Raw genomic sequence first — 26124 nt, forward strand, 5'->3', positions numbered from 1 at the left:
CACACTCCTCTCCTGTACATACCGATCACTGTCATACCTGCACACTCCTCTCCTGTACACACCGATCACTGTCATACCTCCACACTCCTCTCCTGTACATACCGATCACTGTCATACCTCCGTACTCCTCTCCTATACATACCGATCACTGTCATACCTCCGTACTCCTCTCCTGTACATACCCATCACTGTGATACCTCTACACTCCTCTCCTGTACATACCTATCACTGTCATACCTCCACACTCCTCTCCTGTACATACCGATCACTGTCATACCTCCGTACTCCTCTCCTGTACATACCGATCACTGTCATACCTCTACACTCCTCTCCTGTACACACCGATCACTGTCATACCTCCACACTCCTCTCCTGTACATACCGAATACTGTCATACCTTCCTTCTCCTCTCCTGTACATTCCGATCACTGTCATACTTCTACACTCCTCTCCTGTATACACCGATCACTGTCATACCTCCACACTCCTCTCCTTTACATACCGATCACTGTCATACCTCTACACTCTGTCTTGGAAATTCACTTTAACGAATTTCTCCTTACCGTGAGTACTCACAGTTGGATGCGCAGAAATCCCCCATAAAGCTGTGCGAATCTCCCTTACCACGACTGCAGCTAAATTACACGATTCCTGCCCATCCAAATTGGTTAGCTTCTGTTGAAATGTGGGGGAATTGGAGCTCTGTTACCCTAGAATGATCACACGACACTCTAAGGCTAGTGTTGCAATCCACATAAGGGCCGGTTTCAGACTCAGCCTCTGGTTTTATAAAAAATACACACATGCCCCCCACATGAATAAAGTCAATCTCCTCCCACCGAACAATGCAATGGGGAGTGCCTATACACAAGATGTACATTCCAATTGGAGCATAGCCTTTCCTCCTCCCCTATGAGCCTTCTGAGGTCAGCAGACTTCCTCCCCTTCCCCCCCATGAGCCATCTGAGGTCATATTTCCCAGCTCCTAGCAGTATGTCCATTCTCTGTAAAAGCATTCCCTAGAAATATCAGTCGGTACCTGGGTGGGCCCGATACGATCTTTATTAAAACACATCCATCCGGATACAGTTCAGATTGGTAATGGGTTGTAAGATATGCATAAGCCTACACGTGGAGTTCACACCGCTTGGCGCCTTGCGTTATGAAGCCCATGTGGTACTATGCTGCTGATATGTGGATACAGGCCCGCGGTCTACTGCCAGCGGCATTCGCATCGAATGCCGTGGTGGTATACACGCCGGTCTATAAGCACAGATCTGCCATCTCATCCATTACCAAGCTGAGTACTGTAATACATACATTGTACATGCGCATGGCCCAATTGCAGCCTTCAGAGCTTTAATTAAGCCACACGAGAGACATATGAATAACACTCATATATGACACATTTAAAGTTCGACCAACAATACAAAATTTCCATGACATTCCCTCCTGTTTTATCATATTCTCCTCGTGTCCCTTCTTGATCTTCTTCAGCTTGATGGGTGTAGTCTCAAAACCTCAAAGAGTTCCTGTAGTTGTCCCTGAGAATAAAGCTCCACGGGGTACCTGAAACAACAAGACCCGACGCAGACTCGACGCAAACAGGCTTGATTGAAGCAATGATCCTCAAGAGCGTTGGAACCTTCACTACAGGAAGGCTCTTGCAAAAACCACAAACAGACTTGTGGTATGAATAAGGCTTGTGATCCCACGGTGGTCTGGGGAGATCCAGCAACAGATTCTCAAATTGCCCCTGCAGACGGGGCCACACAAGGCTGGTCTCGACCCAGACAGTTTTCCAAATCGCAGACACAAACCATGATGAGGCTTGAAGCTTGCTTGAAGGTCTTGGAGAATGTGGTCTTCAGAGAGATAAATTAGAGGGAAGCCAGGACGTAATCTGTAGAGAAGGTGGTTGGTTGGTGAGGTCTTCCACCGATCAGTGGTTGGAGTGGGATCCCAGGAGCGGGCATGGAGATGTGGTCGTCTGCCCGAGCTTGGCTTACACGGTCGATGAGGCAACAGGAACATCTCACCGCGGCATATAAAAGGCAGATGAAAAAGAGAAGCATCAGGACATACACTCCCACTTCCTTCAACCAAGATCCGATGGAGAACAGGAAATCTCCCAATCCTCCCAAACCCTTGAACGGATTCCAACCCTCACTAGCTATAGCTCTAGCTTTTCCCTGTAGTTCACTAACTTTGTCCATATGGGCCTGGACCTTGTCATCGGTGTCTTCTATCCAAGTACAACAATCCTCTCTGATGAACTCACAGAACCCCCCTTTGGCGGCTAAAAGGTAATCAAGGGCCATCTTCTCCTGAAGCACTAAAATTCCCATCTGCCGTTGTTCTTGGGCAATTTCTCTGACAGCCTCTATGGTCTCGTTAAACATACTATCCACGATGACAGAAAAATTGTTCAGGCGCTTCATAAGTTCTATTCCCCATCCTGTCCATGAGGGGAACCAAGCCCATGCCTGGTCGCCCTTAGAGAACAGCTCTCTGCGAACTCTCCCTGCCATCCTTACCTTCTTGTGGACCATCAACTCTTCATGATCCATCACTACATAGGATGCTGGGACTAGCTTTATGAGGGCACACAAACCTTTCGCGTTCTGGGGAAATGTTCTATAGGCTGCCGAACCACACAGAAAATAGTATAGACCTGTCAGAGCAGAGCAGGAAGAGTTCCTCGTTCGGCCTCTGGCACTGAGCAACAGTTGCACAGACTGGGGGATTGCTCCCTCAGTCTGCACATCACATCCGTCCTTCCAACACACGTGGTCTGGTCGGTCAGTGTGGTTACTCAGAAGGGAAGTCTGGTTAGTCAGATTGACAGTTATACCTCCCTCGCAGGTGGTAGTCCCAACAAACTTGTTACCTGTGCCAAAGCTGATGTTAAAGCACACCTGAGGGCTGCCTAGCTGTCCAGTTACCCATAATGGACTGACGAGGGTCCTACAGGAGCTAGAGCTAATATTGGTGCTGAAACTGATGTTACCTGCTAAAAATGTGTCATTAAGTTCTACCGACAAATGTCTACGTGGGGGCTGACCAGGGGTCCCTTGCTTTTTCATGCCGACGCGGATGTCATATAGGGCATGAACAGCGGCCATTGCGGACATGTGATGACTGGGTGGGGGCTTAGAGCATACCCAACAGTTGGTTTTGTTGGCGGTTCTGGCTAAACGCAGGTGCATTTTAAATAAAAGGTTGGGGTATCTGCCGTCTTTTCCTCCGTTCACACACATGTAAGACATACAAACAAAAAGAAAAAGGAAAATGACACCCCTCATTCTCTGGTGTAGCTGAAAAGTTTCTTGCAGTGGCTTGCGTGCACCCAGTTGTCTCGTCCCTCGAATTTGAGTGAGGTAGGTGTCGTCAGCTGGACTTGGTATGGTCCGGCGAACCGTGGCTCAAGTCCGGTTCTTTGATGTTTCTTTAGGACGACCCAATCACCTGGCTCAATAGAAAGAACACCTGTTATTGTATTTGGATCGGGGAGCGATTCGCGGACCCGATGGTGTATCTTCTGCAGCTCCCGTTGCAGAGATTGCACATAACCTGTAAGCTGTGAATGCAAAGACGACAACTGTTGAGGAAAGTACAACCCTGTTTTGGGAGGTCCCCCAAACAACACCTCGTAGGGTGACAGCCCATGTGGTTGCCGAGGGGCATTCCGGATGGAATAGGGGGCAATGGGGAGACACTCAGGCCAAGGTTTTTGGGTATCGGAAGACGTTCAACCTTACCGCTACTCTCGGGGTGATATGGGGTGTGTCGCCGCTGACTCCAGTTCCACCAAAGAAATGCAGTCGTGTCCTTTGGAAGAGAGATTAGTAGTGGACAAAGAAGACATGTTAGCAGAAGAGGTGTTAGTATTGTTAGTCGTGTTGCAAAATTCAGCACTGTCATTGCTGTCCTCCCCCCCTTCTCATCTTCCGACACAGGAAGAAGAGAAGCTGGGTTAAGAATAGTGCATCGTTTGATAGTGAGGTTAGTAGGGGTTAGGAGGGCTTTCCCCTGAGAGGGGTACCTTGCCTTGGATGTCCTGTTTTCGCAGGACCGTTCTTGCTGCACCGGTGTCAGTGAGGCAAGGGAGGGGATATTTTAATTCCTCTAGAAAAAGATGGACCTGGGCCGACACCGATTTGTCAACTTCCTATGAGAATTCATAGGAGTTACTTACCATGGTGGTCATAGGGGCGGAGGACTCATCAGGAATGAACTGCCACCGACCTTTAGGTAATTGGGGACAGCTCCTCCTCATGTGCCCCGTTTGGTGGCACTGGAAGCACCTGGGTGGGGGCCTATCCTTCCTGTGACCCAGATCCCTTGGTTTTTCGTGTGGGGTCTGGGACATAAGAACTTTGGCCTTGTCTTGTTTTCTTCTATCCATTTCCCTCTCTATTGCCGCAAGAGTGGAAAGGATAGCAGGGATAGACATCTCATTATATTCGGGTCGGGCCAGAACCAGCCTTTCCCGAATTTTAATATCGATGCCTTCCAAAAATTTGGCCCGCAACAGAATGTGCGTCGCGGTCACCTTTACCCCTTCAGTTGGAGCATCAGGTCCAACTTCCAGATCCGCATCCAGTGCCGTCTGCTTGAGACGGCGCCAGAAGCAGGCGCTTTCCTCATTAGGACCCTGGGTGAGCTTCATCATGTCCGTAGTAGAGGTAGCACCATACATTTCTGGAAGCTTTGCCTTTAGCTGTGTACAGAACTCTTTGCCCCCTGAAGTCATCTCCTCATGCGTGGTTATAGAGCACCCTGCAATCACTGTACTGGCCACTTCCATGCCCACCTTAGCCCGCAGGATCTGTGCACAATCTGACCCACTCATACCATAGCTGAACTGGTTTTGTCCAAACATTCGAGCAAATCCTCTCGGATTGACTCGATAGTTCGGGAGCTCAGCCAGAATAGTGCGGATCTCTGCCGGGGTGAAGGGGACATGCCAAACTACCCGTTCCCCTAAAGTCCGTTCCCCCCGTGCATTGGGAGGACCTTCAAATTGCTGCACCCTGACTGGATAGGCCTCGGTCCGGGAAGAGTGCAAGGGCTGACCCAGCATCATCGGTGGGCTTAGATTAACCACCTCGCTTACTGCACCTTCAGGTTTGAGGTCCCTCAGATCAGGGTATAGCTGGGGGGCAGGGGTCTGATCAGTGGTTCGTAGCGCTTTGATGCAATCCGCCCTGTTTTTTAACCGGGTGTCTATTCCCCTTGATTCACAGATAGTCTGCAAATCGGTTGTTGAGTAGGCTTCATAGTTGGAAACAGAAGGAGCTGGGGTGAAGCAGGGAGAAGGGAGAGGTAGAGGCAGAGGCTGAGGCATAGAGACAGAAGACACAGAAGGTATGTCAAGAGTGACGCCACTAACAGAAGAGACAGGTGCAGTTATACTTATCTCAGCCACTGTTGGTTGTTCGGGAACCCCAGCAGACCCTGATCCTGCCTGCCTTAGTAGAGTCAGCCCTGAAAGAGCTTCCTCCACCTATGACACCGGATCTTCCTGTTTTATTCCCTCTGGAGGCCAGGTATACATCACCTGGTTCTTCCGGACAGACACCAGTTTATGTATGCCCTGCTTCCCTAATTGGATTGACCTGTGAAGCCATAGCTGTGCGATCTCTAGTTCTGACGCCTGCATCCGTGGTTCAAATTCAGAGATGAATTTTTCCCACCTCCATGCGTCAAATGTACCTTCCCGGGGAATTTCCCATCTGGTACCCTTCGACCATTTATTCTACCTTTTGAGGGGTTCTGTAGACTTCCCCCCCAAACTCACCTTCATCAGTTGTGCAGCTGTCCTTACCCTGAAGAGGGCTGGTTCCCCCTCTCTCTTCATGGACTGACTACTGCCCATCGTGACTAGTCACTGGTATATATCCCGCGTCCGGGTACCTGTTTACCCCCTGGAGCACTCGGTGGGATCCTACCGAGAGGCCTGATTCCACCACTTTCCCAGCACAGCGTAATTTATGTGATACTTATCGATCACCCGAAGCGCATCAAGTGGCGGTCAGACTGAGAGCACACCTCCCACTCCCACAGCGCAATTTGTGTGATCCTGACCACCCGAAGTGTTTGTGGTGACCAGGACTTCCCTGGACCGCCCACTCACACAGCGTAATTTATGTGGTTCTCATCACCCACTGTGTTTGGCAGGCCACACCGCACAATGATGAAAGTGGCTTTTCTCTCCCTGCACACAGTAGCTAACACAAGTCAAAACAAAAAGAGGGGTTCTTGGATGTTACTTAGGGGTCACTGGTTGGCCAGAAACCTGCTAACTGACCTTTAGGAAATTTGTGTAAAGAAAAAACTTTCCTAATACACACAGAAAAAACCCTTTTCAACCTAAAAAACCGTTAAAAAGGACAAAGTGGATCCTTATGAAAAACACGGGACGTTTCACAGTAAAACAATTACACAGAGGTAAACCGAAAAACTGCGCCAAAAGTAACCTTGTTGCTGACGCAAAAATCACTCATACCAGCACCGCTAAACGATCTGCGCTACACACGCAATCTTCGCTGCAACCACCTAAAACCGTTTACACAAAAAGTCTGCTGGACGTGAAACACGTGACACAGCAGCTTAAAACAAACCCGCTTTACAATAAGGAACTACTTTTAACAGGAAAAACACAAGAAAAATATAATCACTATACAAGAAATCTATGTGCAAAAACCCAGACTTCACCGCGCTCATTAAATGTGGAACACGTGAAGGGAAAACTCGCTTAACACACTTTAAATTGGCTGGCAATATGCAAATTTAAAGCTAAAAGCAAACAACTTAAACTGTAAAAAATTTGGATTAAAAACACAATATGGGTCAAATGCATATAGAAAGCTGCATACACATTGCATAGAGATTACTGCACATATGGTAGTCAACAAAATGGCCACCAAACAAAAGGAGTACATGTGGTTAGTCAAGAAAATGACCCCCCACAGAGGAGCACATGGTAGATACCAGAATGGCCCCCCACAGGGAAGCACATGGTAGAAACTAGAATGGCCCCCCACAGGGAAGCACATGGTAGCAACTAGCCTCAAAATTGCCTCTAACCTCTTACATAAAACAGACTTTTGGACAGAACATACACTGGACAATTATACAACAATATACAGCACACATACAACACAATTTGGGCACAATCACAGAACGGACATAAAACACCAACATATCACACTAACATGCACATGTAACAGAAAGGACCCCAGAAAGTACATACCGATCACTGTCATACCTCCACACTCCTCTCCTGTACATACCGATCACTGTCATACCTCCCATACTCCTCTCCTGTACATACCCATCACTGTCATACCCCCCACACTCCTCTCCTGTACATACCAATCACTGTCATACCTCCGCACTCCTCTCCTGTACATACCAATCACTGTCATACCCCCCACACTCCTCTCCTGTACACACCGATCACTGTCATACCTCCACACTTATCTCCTGTACATACCGATCACTGTCATACCTCTACATTCCTCTCCTGTACACACCGATCACTGTCATACCTCCACACTCCTCTCCTGTACATACCGATCACTGTCATACCCCCAACACTCCTTTCCTGTACATATTAGTCACTGTCATACCTTCACACTCCTCTCCTGTACATACCGATCACTGTCATACCCCCCACACTCCTCTCCTGTACATACCCATCACTGTCATACCCCCCACACTCCTCTCCTGTACATACCAATCACTGTCATACCTCCGCACTCCTCTCCTGTACATACCAATCACTGTCATACCCCCCACACTCCTCTCCTGTACATACCGGTCACTGTCATACCTCCACACTCCTCTCCTGTACATATCGATCACTGTCGTACCCCCCACACTCCTCTCCTGTACATACCTATCACTGTCATACCTCCACACTCCTCTCCTGTACATACCCACCACTGTCATACCTCCAAACTCCTCTCCTGTACATACCGATCACTGTCATACCTCCACACTCCTCTCCTGTACATACCCATCACTGTCATTCCCCCCACACTTCTCTCCTGTACATACCGATCACTGTCATACCTCCACACTCCTCTCCTGTACATACCCATCACTGTCATACCTCCACACTCCTCTCCTGTACATACCGATCACTGTCATACCTCCCACACTCCTCTCCTGTACATACCCATCACTGTCATACCTCCCACACTCCTCTCCTGTACATACCGATCACTGTCATACCTCCACACTCCTCTCCTGTACATACCGATCACTGTCATACCCCCACACTCCTCTCCTGTACATACCAATCACTGTCATACCCCCCCACACTCCTCTCCTGTGCATACCGATCACTGTCATACCCCCACACTCCTCTCCTGTACATATCGATCACTGTCATACCCACCACACTTCTCTCCTGTACATACCCATCAATGTCATACCTCCACACTCCTCAGCTGTACATACCCATCACTGTCATACCTCCACACTCCTCTCCTGTACATACCCATCACTGTCATACCTCCACACTCCTCTCCTGTACATACCCATCACTGTCATAACCCCCACACTCCTCTCCTGTACATACCGATCACTGTCATACCTCCACACTCCTCTCCTGTACATACCCATCACTGTCATACCTCCACACTCCTCTCCTGTACATACCGATCACTGTCATACCTCCCACACTCCTCTCCTGTACATACCGATCACTGTCATACCTCCCACACTCCTCTCCTGTACATACCGATCACTGTCATACCTCCACACTCCTCTCCTGTACATACCGATCACTGTCATACCCCCACACTCCTCTCCTGTACATACCAATCACTGTCATACCCCCCCACACTCCTCTCCTGTGCATACCGATCACTGTCATACCCCCACACTCCTCTCCTGTACATATCGATCACTGTCATACCCACCACACTTCTCTCCTGTACATACCCATCAATGTCATACCTCCACACTCCTCAGCTGTACATACCCATCACTGTCATACCTCCACACTCCTCTCCTGTACATACCCATCACTGTCATACCTTCACACTCCTCTCCTGTACATACCGATCACTGTCATACCTCCACACTCCTCTCCTGTACATATCGATCACTGTCATACCTCCCACACTCCTCTCCTGTACATACCGATCACTGTCATACCTCCACACTCCTCTCCTGTACATACCGATCACTGTCATACCCCCACACTCCTCTCCTGTACATACCAATCACTGTCATACCCCCCCACACTCCTCTCCTGTGCATACCGATCACTGTCATACCCCCACACTCCTCTCCTGTACATATCGATCACTGTCATACCCACCACACTTCTCTCCTGTACATACCCATCAATGTCATACCTCCACACTCCTCAGCTGTACATACCCATCACTGTCATACCTCCACACTCCTCTCCTGTACATACCCATCACTGTCATACCTCCACACTCCTCTCCTGTACATACCCATCACTGTCATACCCCCCACACTCCTCTCCTGTACATACCGATCACTGTCATACCTCCACACTCCTCTCCTGTACATACCCATCACTGTCATACCTCCACACTCCTCTCCTGTACATACCGATCACTGTCATACCTCCCACACTCCTCTCCTGTACATACCGATCACTGTCATACCTCCCACACTCCTCTCCTGTACATACCGATCACTGTCATACCTCCACACTCCTCTCCTGTACATACCGATCACTGTCATACCCCCACACTCCTCTCCTGTACATACCAATCACTGTCATACCCCCCCACACTCCTCTCCTGTACATATCGATCACTGTCATACCCACCACACTTCTCTCCTGTACATACCCATCAATGTCATACCTCCACACTCCTCAGCTGTACATACCCATCACTGTCATACCTCCACACTCCTCTCCTGTACATACCCATCACTGTCATACCTTCACACTCCTCTCCTGTACATACCGATCACTGTCATACCTCCACACTCCTCTCCTGTACATATCGATCACTATCATACCTCCCACACTCCTCTCCTGTACATACCGATCACTGTCATACCTCCACACTCCTCTCCTGTACAAACCGATCACTGTCATACCTCCACACTCCTCTTCTGTACATACCGATCACTGTCATACCCCCACACTCCTCTCCTGTACATACCGATCACTGTCTTACCTCCGTACTCCTCTCTTGTACACACCAATCACTGTCATACCTCCACACTCCTCTCCTGTACACACTGATCACTGTCATACTTCCACACTCTTCTCCTGTACATACCGATCACTGTCATACCTCCGTACTCCTCTCCTGTACGTACCGATCACTGTCATACCTCCACACTCCTCTCCTGTACACACCGATCACTGTCATACCTCCACACTTTTCTCCTGTACATACCGATCACTGTCATACCTCCGTACTGCTCTCCTGTACATACTGATCACTGTCATACCTCCACACTCCTCTCCTGTACACACCCATCACTGTCATACCTCCGTACTCCTTTCCTGTACATACCCATCACTGTCATACCTCCACACTCCTCTCCTGTACATACCCATCACTGTCATACCTCCGTACTCCTCTCCTGTACATACACATCACTGTCATACCTCTACACTCCTCTCCTGTACATATCTATCACTGTCATACCTCCAAACTCCTCTCCTGTACATACCGATCACTGTCATACCTCCGTACTCCTCTCCTGTACATACCGATCACTGTCATACCTCTACACTCCTCTGCTGTACACACCGATCACTGTTATACCTCCACACTCCTCTCCTGTATATACCGATCACTGTCATACCTCTACACTCCTCTCCTGTACATACCGATCACTGTCATACCTCCACACTCCTCTCCTGTACATACCGATCACTGTCATACCTACACACTCATCTCCTGTACATACCGATCACTGTCATACCTCCCACACTCCTCTCCTGTACATACCGATCACTGTCATACCTCCACACTCCTCTCCTGTACATACCCATCACTGTCATACCACCGTACTCCTCTCCTGTACATACCCATCACTGTCACACACCCCACACTCCTCTCCTGTACATACCCATCACTGTCATACCTCTGTACTCCTCTCCTGTACATACCCATCACTGTCATACCTCCACACTCCTCTCCTGTACACACCCATCACTGTCACACACCCCACACTCCTCTCCTGTACATACTACCCACCATCGTATCATCTGCAACTCCTCTCTTACATTTACTACCTGCAGTTATGCTCTTCTTCTTAAATTGGGGAATACCTCGATGACTTACATACTTTTCAGACCTTGTGAAATATTCTTGGCTGTTTTGAAAATAATACACTTTAATTTGTATTTCATGATAAATCCTGCCTCATCTCTGCCTCTCTACCTGCAGCCTAACAATGAGGTGTGCATGCAGCCACTGATCTATTTCTGGCTTTTGTCTCTCAGTCATTTTAATGTTCATTTCTCCAAACGTCCTCCAGGACAGCCTTCCTGAGACAGAGCTCCTCCCTCTGGGACAGGAAACACGTAAGCACAGTTCTATAAAAGGCGGACCACCAGGCCTCCCTCCTGAGTTTTTAGTGTTTCCTCTGGAAGGATGGGTGCAGTCATCAAGGAACTGATTGTCGAAGTCCTGGGCCCTAGAGGTTGCTGGTGGATCCTGGTCTGTCTTACTTCCTGCTGTCCGACGCAATCCCTTCAGGGGGAGTGGGGCTGCGCTCCTGATATCTTTCAATGCCTCAGTGGATCATGACCATCGGGGGTGTCCTGGGGGGTCCAGGACCTTTGATGCCTGTCGTTCTCCTTCCCGTGCGGGGGGGGCTCCAGCATCCGATGCACAGTGGAGCAGAGTGACTGCCAAGCAAGCGTGTGAGTAGCCGCAACTTCTGGGTGCTGTCCAGGAACTGGAAGTTTTTTGTATGAGGGGCCCTGGGCTGATTATTTTATGTATTGTGTTTTTTCTTGCTTATTGTAGGTTAAAGTCCAGGACAAGGTGCAGAGTCAGACCCCCAAGAAGAAGTGTGCAGTTTGTGCAGCTAAATTGGGTTCAACTTGGGAAAAACCCTTATACCGCAATTGTGTGGCTAGCCTAATTAAGGATAAGTCATTTACAGCCTGCCATAAAGTGCTCACCTCCATTAAGGATGACATGTTGTCTACATTTCAATCCTTTAGATCCCTATTGGAAAAATGCAGCCGCCACTGGATCCTTGGACCCAATCGGTGGGTTTGGAGGTAGCAGATGCATTAAAAGGAGAGGACCCGGAGGAGGATCCTAGGTCCTGGGTAGATTCAGGCTCATAAGAGGAGGACGGTGAAGTTTGCTCCTCCAGAGGTTTCAGGAACAAATTGCCCCTGGAAGATGTGGACGACCTCCTTAAAGCTATCTACGAAACCTTAGAAATCGAGGAGGAGGATGTTTGCCTATCTGAGCATGACCTCATGTATCAAGGTTTGTATGCTAGAAAGACTAGTGTCTTTCCAGTCCATAGTTCCCTGGTTGATACCATTAGGCAGGAATGGGAAAGCCCTGAGAGGAAACCCTTTTTCTCAAGTAATCTTAAAAGGAGGTTTCCTTTTTAGGATAACGGGTCCCAGCAATGGAACAAGGTTCAGAAATTAGACACCTCCTTATCTAAAGTCTCTAAAAGGACAGACTTAGCATTTGAAGATATGGGGGCTCTGAAAGACCCTATGGATAAGAGGGATGAAGTCTTACTCCGCAGGGCCTGGGATTCCACTTCCATCAGCTTTAGGCCAGCTTTATCGGCTACCTGTGTCACCAGAAATCTGGAATGCTGACTTACCCAGTTAGTCGCATCTCTCGGCAGGAACCTCCAGGCAGCAAATCCTGAAATAATTTCCTTTACTGTTTAAAGCAGTTGGTTTCCTTGTGGATGCCTCGGCCAAATCAGTTAAGCTAGCGGCTCGAACCTCTGCCGTAGTGAATTCAGCTAAAAGGGCATTTTGGTTAAAAACCTGGGCAGGGAACTCAGCATTCAAACTGCACCTTTGTGCCTTACCCTTTATTGGCAATAATCTTTTTGGTCCAGGTCTCGAGGAGGCTCTGGAATGTACAGCCCATAACAAGAGGACATTCCCAGAGAGTAAGAAAAGGTTTTACTCTAGTAGGGTTTTTTTGTCGAAAAACACAGGCCCAGCAGGCTAAGGAGGTTCAGCCTAAGAAACATTGGACAGGGCACAGGAATAGGGGAAGAGGAGGAATCTTATTCAATCCTCCTCAAGGCCCACCAAGTCTTCCACAGTTCTTCTCTATTTCTTGGTTTTGCCTCAGAAATGGCATTTTTGATGTCACCCCACAAGTTTTCTATTGGATGAAGATCCGGGGATTGGGCTGGCCACTCCATAACGTCCATCTTGTTGGTCTGGAACCAAGATGTTGCACGTTTACTGGTGTGTTTGGGGTCGTTGTCCTGTTGGAACACCCATTTCAAGGGCATTTCCTCTTCAGCATAAGGCAGCATGACCTCTTCAAGTATTCTGATGTATTCAAACTGATCCATGATCCCTGGTATGCGATAAATAGGCCCAACACCGTAGTATGAGAAACATCCCCATATCATGATGCTTGCACCACCATGCTTCACGGTCTTCACAGTGTACTGTGGCTTGAATTCAGTGTTTGGGGGTCGTCTGACAAACAGTCTCCGCCCACTAGACCCAAAAAGAACAATCTTATCTTCATCAGTCCACAAAATGTTGCGCCATTTCTCTTTAGGCCATTCAATGTGCTCTTTGGCAGATTGTAACCTCTTCAGCACACGTCTTTTTCCCAACAGTGGGACTTTGCGGGGACTTCTTGCAGATAGCTTGGCTTCACATCGGCGTCTTCTAATTGTAACAGTCCTCACAGGGAACGTCACACCTTCTTTCATCTTCCTGGAGCTGATTGTTGGCTGAGTCCGCACCATGTTGGCTATTCTTCTATTCATTCCAATGGTAGTTTTTCGCTTTCTTCCTCGTCTTTCAGGTTTTGGTTGCCATTTTAAAGCATTTGCCATCATTTTAGCTGAGCAGCCAATCATTTTCTGCACTTCTTTATATGTTTTCCCCTCTCCAATCAACTTTTTAATCAAGGTACGCTGTTCTTCTGAACAATGTCTGGAATGACCCATTTTCCTCAGAATTTCAGAGAGAAATGCACTGTAACCAGCATGTCCAACATTTGCTGCCTTCCTTCCTTAAATAAGGGCAATAATTACCACCTGTTTATCAAAGAATGAATGACGTCACTAATAGAACTCCACACTGCTATTATTTTGAACACGCCCCTTTCAATGAGTGATTCAATGACACAGAATCAGCAGCATGCATGTCATGACTGTTGGGTCTGTTGGATTTCTATGACTCTACTACACCTGCTAGGAAATTATTTGCCATGTAGAAATCTCATATGATGTCCTCCCAGAATGTGCTCTCCTGCATGCCCCCGGGGGCTTGAACCTGGCGATCTCCACGATTGCTGTATCCTATGACACGCTGGTCATCGGGAGTTGCAGTTTCCGGTTCTCGACTGCACTTTCCTCACGCTGTCAGAGCAAGAGGAAGGTACTGCCAGCAGTTGTCAGAGGAGGGATCATCAGGGCACTTATGATCAGTGACCTGAGGATCGGTGCCCAGCAGCGCCACCCACCATTTCTGCCCACAAGTGCCCAGCAGTGCCACCCACCTTTGCCCACCAGTGCCGCCCGTCAGTGCCCAGCAGTGCTGCCAATCAGTGACAACTATCAGTACCCATCATCAGTGCCACCTCATTAGTGCTGCCTATCAGTACAGCCTCATTAACGCACATCAGTGAAGGTGAAAAATTACCTGTTTGCTAAATATTTTAATAGAAACAAAGAAACTTTTATTTCAATTTTTTTGCTCTTTTTTTGGTTATAGCACAAAAAATAAAACACCCATCGGGGAGCAAATACCACCAAAAGAAAGCTCTATTTGTGTAAAAAAAAATATAATATTTTCAAATGAGTACAATGTTGCATGACCACGCAATTGTCATTTATAATGTGACAATGCTGAAAATTGGCCTAGTAAGGAAGGGGGTATAAGTGCCTGGTAGGCAAGTGGTTAAGGACCCCACTGGCACCTATCAGTGCCGCTTCTTTAGTTCTGCCTATCAGTACTGCTTCATCAGTGTTGCCTATCAGTGCCACCTATCAGTGCACATCAGTGAAGGAGACAAATTACCTGTTTGCAAAATGTTATAATAGAAACAAAGTAACTTTTTTTTTTTACATTTTTTGCTCTTTTTTTGTTTATAGCACAAAAAATAAAACACCCAGCGGGGAGTAAAGACCACCAAAAGAAAGCTCTATTTGTGTCAAAAAAAAGATAAAAATGAGTACAATGTTGCATGACCGCACAATTGTCATTTAAAGTGAGGCAAAGCTGAAAGTTTAAAATTGGCCTGGTAAGGAAGGGGGTATAAGTGCCTGGTAGGCAAGTGGTTAAGGACCCCACTGGCACCTTTTGGGAGGGTAACCAAAATTGACAGGTACCCACTCCCACTTCTACTGCAATCACCTAGGTGATCAGAAGCGGAAGTTGTCCTCCCCCCTCCCTCCCTGTAGTCTTCTGGGACACATGAAAGGTCCTAGAAGACTACAGGACTATTCACAAAGCACAGAGATACTCGCACATGCTCAGTGGGCACCCGGATGTGAAGCCGCAAGCTGTCACAGCTGGGTGCCCACACTGAAGATGCCGGCACTGGAAACACAGGGCGGCCGATGAAATGGGCTGTGGGGAGGACACCACGAGATCGAGGGACAGGTAAGTGCCCATCTTTTAAAAGTCAGCAGCTACAGTTTTTGCAGCTGCTGACTTTTATTTTTTTATTTTCACTGGAACTCCACTTTAATGTATGAAGATATTATTTGTACTGTACAAATTACAACCTGTACGTTACCTCTAAGGGTTGTACCCCTTCTGACTTACTGTTGGTGAGTCCTGCAATCACATTGTTATGAGCTCCTTGTAAAACTATTATCTCTTTCCAATAAAATCTATGAACAAGAGAAGATATGGACCCCACAATTCCTCTATATACTCCACAATTCTCCCATGTGGACACCTCGTAAGTGGTTCTCCAGTATAGACTCTCAGTTTGGGGAACTCATTTAGAAGAAGCCGTCAGCTAGAATCACACTCACTACTCTACAGTATGGTGAAGACCAAGGAGGCCTAGCAATACCAAATGTTAGACTTTATATTATAGCTGCCCAACTTCAACATCTTACCAGGTGGGACTTAGTAGACACATTAGATCCCATCCATCGGTTGCTACTTCCATCAGATACAGATTTCACATCACTCTCACACTTGTTAATGGGCTTCAGATGGCACCAGTGGGAAAGGCATGATCTTTCATATATTTATTCCAGTCTTTTGACTCTTACTGAAGACTTATAGAAAGAAATGGGAAACAGAGAAAATAATAGAGAGTGGTGGGAGGTGGTTGTGACCTCCATACCTCTCATCTCTCTGTCCTCTTCACAGAAACTCAGTCATTTCTTTTGCATAGATCTTTCAGGACTCCAGCTCAATTGTTTAGCTAGGACAGGAGGGATTTCCCCTTATGACCCCAAATGTAGTGGTGATGTCGGGGATTTGATACACATTTTGGAGATGTCCAAAATTATTCAAAAAGTGGAATGATATGACCAGTATTGTAATGTTGGTGTTCAATATTCCTCGGGTGTGCCTCTTGGTGTCAATAGAGGAGGAATTCCTTACACCTTCTCCTATTACAAGTCATATAGCAATAGTGAGGCTGCTTGACCATAAAAAATATCCCGATCTTGGCTATCATCTCAAACTCCCAGCAGACAACAGTGGATTGAGCAGGTGAACTCCACATTAACATCATAGGTTTTTAAAACTTTAGCTTTTTAAGCCCCATAGAAGGAGAACGGCCAGTTGTATCCTACTGAATGGTGACTACATGGGAGACCCATACTTGGGGTATGATCCTGGAGACACGGGCCTCATTGATCGTTGTCAGCTATCTATGTATGTATTGGGGGGAGTTACTTGCCGTGTACAGCTGAATTGTTCTAGGTTGTTTCTTCTTTTCTCTGTTCATTTGTTTATAAAAGGTAAAAGTGACACCATAGACAAAGCAAGTTATTGTTCTGTATGATCTGTAACAGTGCCACAACTGCCTATACGTGAGAATGTATGACTCCATTGTCTGGGCTGAATGTTGGGAATACTGTGCGCACTTAGAAACATTCTTAATAAAAATCTATTTGATGAAAAAAATACTGTAGATAATGCTGTACATATTCTTTCTATTCATAAGATATATTTAGTAATGAACATTAAAAATAGAAATCAACTTTATGTAGCCCTTTATATAGAATTTTAAATTTAATTTTTTTTTTTTTTGTACAGGTGGATTGATGAACCAAGTTTTCGGTCATGTTGGTCTTCATGAATACAGCTGAGTCACATGGAAAACAAGACATATGGGTGTCTTAATTGACTGAAAGTCTTTATTGCAGCTCACTGGAGGATTCACACGGGATACAAGTCATATCTGTGTTCTAAAAGTCATGGTTTGGATCCTCTTCCACATTGGTCCAGCCTCAGAGGACAACAGGAGAAAAGGAATTTATGTGTTCTGGAAATGACAATGGCTTTACAATAAAGTCCAACCCAAGTATACAAAAAGAGGAGTCATTTCAAACTACTTCTTGTTTGGAGATTTTACAATGGAGAGAAAATATATCACACACCAGAAGGTTCACAATGAAAGGAAGTCATATCATTGTTCTGAATGTGGCAAAACGTTTACAAGCGAGAAAGACCTTATAGTACACCAAAGAGTTCACACTGGAGAGAAGCCATATCAGTGTTCTGAATGTGATAAAGCTTTTACAGTAAAGTCACATCTTAACAGACACCAGAGGAGTCCCACTGGAGAGAAGCCATATCAGTGTTCTGAATGTGATAAAGCTTTTACACGGAAGTCAAGTCTTATCACACACCAGAGGAGTCACACTGGAGAGAAGTCATATCAGTGTTCTGAATGTGATAAAGCTTTTACACAGAAGTCACATCTTATCACACACCAGAGGGTTCACACTGGAGAGATATATCAGTGTTCTGAATGTGATAAAGCTTTTACAGTAAAGTCACATCTTAACAGACACCAGAGGACTCACACTGGAGAGAAGCCATATCAGTGTTCTGAATGTGATAAAGCTTTTACACGGAAGTCAAGTCTTATCACACACCAGAGTATTCACACTGGAGAGAAGTCATATCAGTGTTCTGAATGTGATAAAGCTTTTACACAGAAGTCACATCTTATCAGACACCAGAGGATTCACACTGGAGAGAAGTCATATCAGTGTTCTGAATGTGATAAAGCTTTTACAGTAAAGTCATATCTTAACAGACACCAGAGGATTCACACTGGAGAGAAGCCATATCAGTGTTCTGAATGTGATAAAGCTTTTAAAGTAAAGTCAGATCTTATCAGACACCAGAGGATTCACACTGGAGAGAAGTCATATCAGTGTTCTGAATGTGGTAAAGCTTTTACACAGAAGTCACATCTTATCAGACACCAGAGGATTCACACTGGAGAGAAGTCATATCAGTGTTCTGAATGTGGTAAAGCTTTTAAAGTAAAGTCAGATCTTATCAGACACCAGAGGATTCACACTGGAGAGAAGCCATATCAGTGTTCTGAATGTTATAAAGCTTTTAAAGTAAAGTCAAATCTTATCAGACACCAGAGGATTCACACTGGAGAGAAGTCATATCAGTGTTCTGAATGTGGTAAAGCTTTTACAGTGAAGTCACATCTTATCAGACACCAGAGGAGTCACACTGGAGAGAAGTCATATCAGTGTTCTGAATGTGATAAAGCTTTTACACAGAAGTCAGATCTTATCAGACACCAGAGGATTCACACTGGAGAGAAGCCATATCAGTGTTCTGAATGTGGTAAAGCTTTTACAGTGAAGTCACATCTTATCACACACCAGAGGATTCACACTGGAGAGAAACCATTTTAATGCTCTCAATGTGACAAAACTTTTACAGTTAATGCCGGTCTAATCTATCACCGGAGGATTCACAAATTTCTGCATAGATTAAATTCTGGAAGAAAAGAGATATTAAAAAAGTTTCAGGTGTCACAAGTTAGTTTCACATCCCCAATGTCATCCCACAAGCTAGAGAAGAAGGGAAGATAAAATGTTACCTTAAAAGAAACAAACTAAAATCTGAGCAAACTGGAATGTAATGATTGGATGAACTGAGTTTAGTGCTTATGTCCATCAATACACAACTAGAAGGGATTTAAATATTTTATCTTTTGATAATTTTTTTAAGATAAGCATCAATAACTGAACAGCTTCTCTCATTATTCTCATCTTTATCTTTTTTTATGGAGCTTTGAATGAACATGCAATGCATTTTCATGATTCACCAACTGAGTTGTGTTTCCAAGCATTTTCTTCATTTCTGGATCCTGAGGTAATACATGACCAGCACTGCCTCAGTACCAGAGACTAGGATGGGGTCTATTGTCATCTTACCAAGTCTCTGAAGCCTCAGTGGGAGAGTCCATTCCAGGTTCTTCTGACTATTGATACATCATCAGCCAGGCTTGAGGTCTCCAGCTAAGCCCACCTTGTCCATTCCTCCCATTACATTTTCCATCTCCTCTCCCATTATCAATGCCTTCTTTCCACATTTCATCTCCTCTCATTATTATTATTATACAGGATTTATGCTGCCGACAGTTTGCTCAGCGCTTTACAATATAACGGGAGACAATACAGCAACAATAAAGTTCAATACAAGAGGGATAGGAGGGCCCTGCTCCTCGGAGCTTACAATCTAGGAGGGAGGGGCTAGTGGTACAAAAGGTAGTAACTGTGTGGGATGGACTGGTTGGAAGAGTAGAAGATTCCATTATTAGCTGAGGGCAGGATATGCTTCCCTAAAGAGAGAGGTTTTCAGAGATCGCCTAAAAGTGAGCAGAGTAGGCGATAGTCTGATAAATTGGGGTAGAGTGTTCCAGAGGATAGGGGGGAAGCTCTGGAGATGAGCATGGGAGGAGGAGACAAGGGAGCTAGAGAGCAGGTGGTCATGTGAGGATCGGAGAGTACGGTTTGGGTGATATTTGGAGACAATATTGGTGATATAAATTCATTTATAACTCTGCCCCAAATTACATGTTATTGTTAATGTTTTGAATTTTATCCATTGGTCAATGGGAAGCCAGTGGAGGGATTGGCAGAGGGGGGTGGAGGACACTGAATGGAGGCCAGTGAAGGGATTGGCAGAGAGGGGTGGAGGACACTGAGTGAAGGCCAGTGGAGGGATTGGCAGCGAGGGGTGGCTGATACAGAATGGTTAGTAAGGTGGATGAGTCTGGCAGCAGCATTCATGATAGACTGAAGAGGGGATAGCCTGCAATGTGGTTGGCCAATGAGGAGGGAGTTTCAATAGTTAAGGCAAGATATAACAAGGGAGTGAATAAGTTTCTTACTGGTTTCCGAGGTTAAGAACGGCCATATCTTGGAGCTGCTGTGGAGGTGAAGTCTACAAGATTTGGACAGTGGATTTGGGACTGAAGACAGATGGGAGTCTAGGATTACACCTAGCACCTTGGCATGAGGGGAGGGACTGATGATTTTGTTATTGATCTTGATGGAGAAGTCGGGGGAGGGGGAACAGGCTGGAGGGAATACTAGGAGCTCAGTTTTAAAAAGATTGAGTTTGAGGAAGTGGAGTGACATCCATGCCGATATGTCGCTTAGTAGGTTAGTAATGCGAGAGAAGACTGAAGGAGTGAGGTGAGGAGGAGACTGAAGGGGTGAGGTGAGCGGTAGAAAGATAGATTTGTGTGTCATTAGCATAGAGATGGTACTTAAAGCCATGGGAGTTTATAAAGTGACAAAGGGAGGAGGTGTAGATGGAGAAGAGTAGGGGTCCAAGGACAGAACTAGAGATGAGCGAATCGAAGTATCCGAAGTGGAATTCGAGTCGAATATCGGAAAAATTTCGATTCGTGCCGAATCCGAAAAACAGCCTAATTCGGACGCGCGAATCGAAATTTTTCCGAAAATGGCGGCTGACATGTGCGGCGACGGAGCGGGGATGTCGGGGAAGGCGCGCAGACAAGGCGCGCTGCCCCATAATGCATTCCTCAACGACATGTGATCGCATCAGCCAATCAGCAGCCAGCCAGCCAGCACTGTGTAATGGTCGAGGTATATATAGCGGCCATTTTGGAAATCTTCATTTGCCTGCAGTCATTGAACAGAGGCAGACCGCTCTGTACTAGGGACAGGGACAGAGTTAGGGCCACAGAAACGAGAATTGGGGACAGAGAGAAGTTACTTAGGGACAGAGAACCATTACTCAGGGACACAGACTTGTTAATGAGGGCCACAGAATCGTTATTTAGGGACAAAGAAACGCTAGTTAGGGCCACAGAATTCATACTCAGGGACAGACAGAATTGTTACTCAGTGCCAGAGAATTGTTACTTAGGGCCACAGAAACGTTATTAGGGCCACAGAATTTTTACTCAGGGACAGACAGAATTGTTACTGAGTGCCAGAGAATTGTTACTCAGGGACAGACAGAATTGTTACTGAGTGCCAGAGAATTCTTACTCAGGGCCACAGAATTCATTCTCAGGGACAGACAGAATTGTTACTCAGGGACAGACAGAATTGTTACTGAGTGCCAGAGAATTGTTACTCAGGGACAGACAGAATTGTTACTGAGTGCCAGAGAATTGTTACTCAGGGACAGACAGAATTGTTACTGAGTGCCAGAGAATTGTTACTCAGGGACAGACAGAATTGTTACTGAGTGCCAGAGAATTGTTACTCTCACAGACACAAAATTGTTACTTGCACAGACACAGAATTGTTACTTGCACAGACACACAATTGTTACTCAGGGCCACAGAATTCATACTCAGGGACAGACAGAATTGTTACTGAGTGCCAGAGAATTCTTACTCAGGGCCACAGAATTCATACTCAGGGACAGACAGAATTGTTACTCAGGGACAGACAGAATTGTTACTGAGTGCCAGAGAATTGTTACTCAGGGACAGACAGAATTGTTACTGAGTGCCAGAGAATTCTTACTCAGGGACAGACAGAATTGTTACTGAGTGCCAGAGAATTGTTACTCTCACAGACACAAAATTGTTACTTGCACAGACACAGAATTGTTACTCGCACAGAGACAGAATTGTTACTCAGGGCCACAGAATTCATACTCAGGGACAGACAGAATTGTTACTGAGTGCCAGAGAATTGTTACTCAGGGACAGACAGAATTGTTACTGAGTGCCAGAGAATTGTTACTCTCACAGACACAAAATTGTTACTTGCACAGACACAGAATTGTTACTTGCACAGACACACAATTGTTACTCAGGGCCACAGAATTCATACTCAGGGACAGACAGAATTGTTACTGAGTGCCAGAGAATTCTTACTCAGGGCCACAGAATTCATACTCAGGGACAGACAGAATTGTTACTCAGGGACAGACAGAATTGTTACTGAGTGCCAGAGAATTGTTACTCAGGGACAGACAGAATTGTTACTGAGTGCCAGAGAATTGTTACTCTCACAGACACAAAATTGTTACTTGCACAGACACAGAATTGTTACTTGCACAGACACACAATTGTTACTCAGGGCCACAGAATTCATACTCAGGGACAGACAGAATTGTTACTGAGTGCCAGAGAATTGTTACTCAGGGACAGACAGAATTGTTACTGAGTGCCAGAGAATTCTTACTCAGGGCCACAGAATTCATTCTCAGGGACAGACAGAATTGTTACTCAGGGACAGACAGAATTGTTACTGAGTGCCAGAGAATTGTTACTCAGGGACAGACAGAATTGTTACTGAGTGCCAGAGAATTGTTACTCAGGGACAGACAGAATTGTTACTGAGTGCCAGAGAATTGTTACTCTCACAGACACAAAATTGTTACTTGCACAGACACAGAATTGTTACTTGCACAGACACACAATTGTTACTCAGGGCCACAGAATTCATACTCAGGGACAGACAGAATTGTTACTGAGTGCCAGAGAATTCTTACTCAGGGCCACAGAATTCATACTCAGGGACAGACAGAATTGTTACTCAGGGACAGACAGAATTGTTACTGAGTGCCAGAGAATTGTTACTCAGGGACAGACAGAATTGTTACTGAGTGCCAGAGAATTCTTACTCAGGGACAGACAGAATTGTTACTGAGTGCCAGAGAATTGTTACTCTCACAGACACAAAATTGTTACTTGCACAGACACAGAATTGTTACTCGCACAGAGACAGAATTGTTACTCGCACAGAGACAGAATTGTTACTCAGGGCCACAGAATTCATACTCAGGGACAGACAGAATTGTTACTGAGTGCCAGAGAATTGTTACTCAGGGACAGACAGAATTGTTACTGAGTGCCAGAGAATTGTTACTCTCACAGACACAAAATTGTTACTTGCACAGACACAGAATTGTTACTTGCACAGACACACAATTGTTACTCAGGGCCACAGAATTCATACTCAGGGACAGACAGAATTGTTACTGAGTGCCAGAGAATTCTTACTCAGGGCCACAGAATTCATACTCAGGGACAGACAGAATTGTTACTCAGGGACAGACAGAATTGTTACTGAGTGCCAGAGAATTGTTACTCAGGGACAGACAGAATTGTTACTGAGTGCCAGAGAATTGTTACTCTCACAGACACAAAATTGTTACTTGCACAGACACAGAATTGTTACTTGCACAGACACACAATTGTTACTCAGGGCCACAGAATTCATACTCAGGGACAGACAGAATTGTTACTGAGTGCCAGAGAATTGTTACTCAGGGACAGACAGAATTGTTACTGAGTGCCAGAGAATTGTTACTCTCACAGACACAAAATTGTTACTTGCACAGACACAGAATTGTTACTCGCACAGAGACAGAATTGTTACTCAGGGCCACAGAATTCATACTCAGGGACAGACAGAATTGTTACTGAGTGCCAGAGAATTGTTACTCAGGGAAGACAGAATTGTTACTGAGTGCCAGAGAATTGTTACTCAGGGACAGACAGAATTGTTACTGAGTGCCAGGGAATTGTTACTCTCACAGACACAAAATTGTTACTTGCACAGACACAGAATTGTTACTCGCACAGAGACAGAATTGTTACTCAGGGCCACAGAATTCATACTCAGGGACAGACAGAATTGTTACTGAGTGCCAGAGAATTGTTACTCAGGGACAGACAGAATTGTTACTGAGTGCCAGAGAATTGTTACTCTCACAGACACAAAATTGTTACTTGCACAGACACAGAATTGTTACTTGCACAGACACACAATTGTTACTGAGTGCCAGAGAATTGTTACTCAGGGACAGACAGAATTGTTACTGAGTGCCAGAGAATTGTTACTCAGGGACAGTCAGAATTGTTACTGAGTGCCAGAGAATTGTTACTCAGGGACAGACAGAATTGTTACTGAGTGCCAGAGAATTGTTACTCGCACAGACACAAAATTGTTACTTGCACAGACACAAAATTGTTACTTGCACAGACACAGAATTGTTACTCGCGCAGACACAGAATTGTTACTCAGGGCCACAGAATTCATACTCAGGGACAGACAGAATTGTTACTGAGTGCCAGAGAATTGTTACTCGCACAGACACAAAATTGTTACTTGCACAGACACAGAATTGTTACTCGCACAGACACAGAATTGTTACTCGCACAGACACAGAATTGTTACTCAGGGCCACAGAATTCATACTCAGGGACAGACAGAATTGTTACTGAGTGCCAGAGAATTGTTACTCAGGGACACCTAATCGTTGAATTAAATAGTATGTCAGACAACATGCAGAGGAGTGGCAGAGGAGGCAATGTTTTAGGAGCGAGCAGACGTGGCAGCAGAGGAAGGGGTCGAGGCAGCAGTATTCGCAGCCAGAGGCCAGTGCTCCCGGTGTCATCCAGCGGTCGTGTCTCCACCGACAACCCTGCCGTCATTGATTGGTTGGCTCGGTCGTCTTCCTCTTCCCAGGTCACCTCTGACACCTACAGCCAACGGTCGGTGGGTACGTCAGACACAACCGTTAGTTGGCATGGCCCGGGAGCAAGCCCACTGAAATCACGTGTCCTCTACCTGCCCCTGTCCTTTGCTGTTCCCTCACCAAGCGAAGTATCGCATGCTGTGGGCTCAGCCCCACTGTACAGTGAGGAAGAGCTAACAGAGGGCGGTCAGGAACGGGGGGAGACATCGGCCTTTTCAGCAGCCAAGCGAACAAGTACTGGCGAGGAGAGTGGCTCGGTAGCCGGTCTAGAGACAGGTCTGTCTCCTGACCCAGACGCAGCCGAGGGGGCTAGTAGTGAGGCGGAGACCCTACTTGATGATGAGGAGGTTGATCGCACTTGGCAGCCTCGTCGTCATCAGGCAATTTCTTCCGCATCATCAGGAGAAGAGGGTGGCAGCTTGGCAGCGAGCAAAACAGTCGGTGGGTTGCCCAGGAGACAGCAGCAGGGTCGCATCAGTGTCAGTGGAGCCAAACGTCCACGGAGTAGAGCACCAGCTCCACTGCAGCCTACCACCACGGCCAGTAGTGGTGCCGGTGCGCACGGAGGAAGTAGCAGTCAGCCAGTGAAGAGTAGCGGGGGCAAAGTTTCCTACTCGGTGGTGTGGCAATTTTTCCTCAAGCCGCCCGAGGAAGTAAACGTAGCCGTATGTCGACTATGTGGCCAGAAATGCAAGCGTGGCCAGGGGGCCCATGTTGGGACTACAGCGTTGCGTCAGCATATGCAGCGTCACCATTCGGTGGCCTGGGAAAACCGTGATAAACATACGGCGGTTCTGCCTGCCCCAGCCCCCGCTCCATCACCCGCTCCGTTACTTGCTCCGTCACCCGACGTCGTCAATCGCCCTCTATCAGCCAGTCAAGGCTCCAACACCTCTGCTGAGGGGAGTTGTCGCTCGTTGGCATCTTCCGCTCGTTCAGATGCTCCTTCTCCTGCTACTCCTCTTCTCGGATTCCGTCAA

At 46.4% G+C, this 26124-nt stretch overlaps 1 protein-coding gene and 1 pseudogene across 1 annotated transcript in view; both read left to right on the forward strand.

Moving 5' to 3' along the window:
- LOC149470540 (uncharacterized) overlaps positions 1 to 26124 on the forward strand; it is a 699116-nt gene that overhangs the window by 474238 nt on the left and 198754 nt on the right. The window lies entirely within an intron of this gene.
- LOC149470547 (uncharacterized) overlaps positions 1 to 26124 on the forward strand; it is a 201877-nt pseudogene that overhangs the window by 145271 nt on the left and 30482 nt on the right.

Source organism: Staurois parvus, unplaced genomic scaffold, assembly GCF_062004578.1.
Source record: "Staurois parvus isolate SC_StPar_1 unplaced genomic scaffold, SC_StPar_1.0 ptg000039l, whole genome shotgun sequence".
NCBI lineage: Eukaryota > Metazoa > Chordata > Amphibia > Anura > Ranidae > Staurois > Staurois parvus.